The sequence below is a fragment of the Carlito syrichta genome, unplaced genomic scaffold (genome assembly GCF_000164805.1).
Source record: "Carlito syrichta isolate Samal-C Ts95f unplaced genomic scaffold, Tarsius_syrichta-2.0.1 Scaffold316145, whole genome shotgun sequence".
Lineage (NCBI taxonomy): Eukaryota > Metazoa > Chordata > Mammalia > Primates > Tarsiidae > Carlito > Carlito syrichta.
In genome coordinates this window covers 251,803-254,711 of record NW_007260241.1, presented here as the reverse complement: position 1 = coordinate 254,711, position 2,909 = coordinate 251,803, and the positions used below count along the sequence as shown (strand labels likewise).

Genomic DNA, 2,909 nt, shown 5'->3' with positions numbered 1-2,909 from the left:
CTCTCTCTCTCTCTCTCTCTCTCTCTCTCTCTCTCTTTCTTTCTTTCTTTCTTTCGGCATATAAACTATTTATTAACAGACAAGGCCAAGGCTGGATTTGGGGGCTCACGCCTGTAATTCCCAGTACTTTGGGAGGCCAAGGCGAGAGGATTGCCTGAGCTCAGGGGTCGGATACCAGCCTGGGCAACAAGGTGAGACCTTGTCTCTACAATAAACCAAAAAAATTAGCCAGGCATGGTGGCGCATGCCTGAAGTTCCAGCTCCTTGGAAGGCTGAGGTGGAAGGATGGCCTGAGCCCAGCAGGTTGAGGTTGCGGTGGCCGTGAGCATGCCACTGCACTCCAACCTAGGTGACAGAATGAGACTCTGACTCAAAAAAAAACCCACAAAAAAACCAGAGATGGCTTACAGACTTTAACACTTGAATCCACCCACAGTATGAGCATGCCCAGTGGTCTTGGTGTGCTGGCCTTGCACACGAAGACCCCCCCAAGTGGCACAGCCCACTATGACCCAAATCGTCTTCAGTCAATCCAGGTCTTCACGGAGTTTGTTGTCTAGACCATTGGCCAAGACCTGGCTGCATTTTCCTTCCTTTACAGCCTTCTGTCTGTCCAAGAACCAGTCTGGGATCTTGGACTGGCGTGGATTCTGCATCATGGCGATCACATGTTCCACCTCATCCTCGGTGAGTTCTCCTGCCCTCTTGGTGAGGCCAGTGTCTGCTTTCCTCAACACCACATGAGTGTATCTTCGACCCACTTCCTTGATAGCAGTGATGGCAAAGGCTGTTTCCTCCGCTCATAGATGTTGGTGTTGAGTACTCGCAAAATGTACTGGAACGTCTCAGGGATCCCGAGAGCCATGACCGTAGCACAGGTAGTGGTATGTAGGCCGCCTGTGGAAGAGGGAAAATCTCTTCAAGGAAGGATTACTTTTAGCTGGGTCTTGAGGAAGGAGAGGCCAAAGAAGCAATGGAGCCTGGAAAGACTCTTTAATAAACCAACCCAAAAAAAGGAATCTTTTTATCTTTAGAACTTAAAGGTTGAGACATTTTGGAAGTTTGGCTTTGCCACTCAGGGTCATGCAGATTATTCTCTATTAGTTAAAATCACTCTTTCCCCTCTATTTTTGCCTTCGAAGACAGAGCGACAGATCGTTCCACTTAGCCACATTTTCACATGATCGCTTTCTCCAAATCTGGAAATTGTAATCTGAAGTCAGAGTCCAGCCCAACATGCGGGTCCCTCTGCTTATTTTGCTTTTGCAACACTGCTTTCTACATCAGGAGAGGTAAATACCATTTCTCAAACAGATATCATTGCTGTTGTCCTAAATAAATAATTGTTCAAAGTAATACAATCAAGATTCCTGAAAACAAGCTATCAAAACAGCACTCATAGTAGACTGAAGGAGAAAAAAAAAATCTAAAGTTACACATGGTAGAATCAATTGTATGAGACCATGAAAATGTTGAACTTGTCTATTTTTATCTGTATATTGAAGAACTGGATGTTTTTCTTAGAGATAAACAAAACATTACCATGTTTAAAATTTCTTAATGAATAACATAATCCTCTTTGGAGAGAAAAGCAACCACGTCTTGGACTAATAATAGTTCTATTATGTTATGTGCGGTATTAGCATGTTTACTAAATATTTTGTTCAGAGTTGGAGTTAAAAACATTAAAGAACTGATTATGGTGGTGGTTACATGAATCTGTACATTTGCTAAAATTTGCAGAATTGTACCTTTAAAAGGTTGATTTTTATCATATGTCAACTGAATAACATTTGGAAAAATGTGAAAGAAAGAAAAGATGAGAGGGAGGAGGGAAAGAAAGCAGACTTTCGGTTTTATAATTTGGAAAAAGTTAAACTTTGGGCCCTTCCCCTGACACTGCTCGGGAATCCTTTCCAAGAGGCAAACACTTGGTACATTTTAAGCAGAAAAACTAAAATCGATCCCCCACACAGCCAGGCCAGGAGCGAAGGGCACAAAACTTGGGATTTGACAAGAGGGAACAGGACCCAAGACAGGAAATTGACTTGGTCAGACGTGTGGAAAATCAAGGCAGCCCACAAAGCCATTAATGAAAGGCCCCATAAGACGGCCTTGGCCCTGCAACCCCCTGCCGCCCCTGCTGTCTCCAGCTGGGAGGATTTATTTCCGAGGAGCGGTGCCAGCGCCTTCCAGGGGAGGCACGGTTGGAGCACGTTGGACCAAACGCTGCCGCAAAGGAGGCACAGGTGGCACGCTGGAAGCTCCTTCTCAGGATGGAGAGGGGAGCCAGCCGCAGCCGGTGCCCTGATCCTGGCCTAGGGAGACTCAGCTCCACTGAACAGAAACCCCAGCCCCGAAGCCAAAAAGGGAAACCCAGTTAAGAAGGCTTTATCCTTCCCAGACAACGGAAGCTGTGTCTTTTTGCCTGTCTCGTGTCACCGAAACATGTTGCGAGGCAGAGCTGACGAAGGTGGCCTGAAGATCATGGGAACGAACAGTGTGGAAAAGGGTACGGAAATGAATTACCGTCGTCGGATGGAAGCCAAGACGAGATCAAAACCGCACAAGGATTAGCCAAAGAGGATATAGACTAATGCATAACCATAAATTGCCCAAGCCAAGCATGTCTGTTGGCACAACAGTCTGTGCAGGGTTAGAATGGACTCTTGCAGCAAGTTTACTATTTTACGTGGAAGGGAAGAAAAATATGGACAGCGAATCTTCCAAGAGGAGAATTTTTTTTTTATTGTTGCACATTTGAATCCTCACTCCTGCACTTACGAGCCGTGTGACATTGGGCAGGTTGTGTATTTGCATCTTAGTTTCTCCATCTGCAAAATGGGGAAGAATATCAGTACTCATTTTATATGGTAATTTTTTTTTTTTTTTTGAGCCGGAGTCTCACT

General features: G+C 45.1%; 1 pseudogene; it reads right to left on the bottom strand.

Moving 5' to 3' along the window:
* Positions 1 to 527: 527 nt before the first annotated feature.
* On the bottom strand, positions 528 to 865 carry LOC103276376 (annotated as a pseudogene).
* Positions 866 to 2,909: the final 2,044 nt, after the last annotated feature.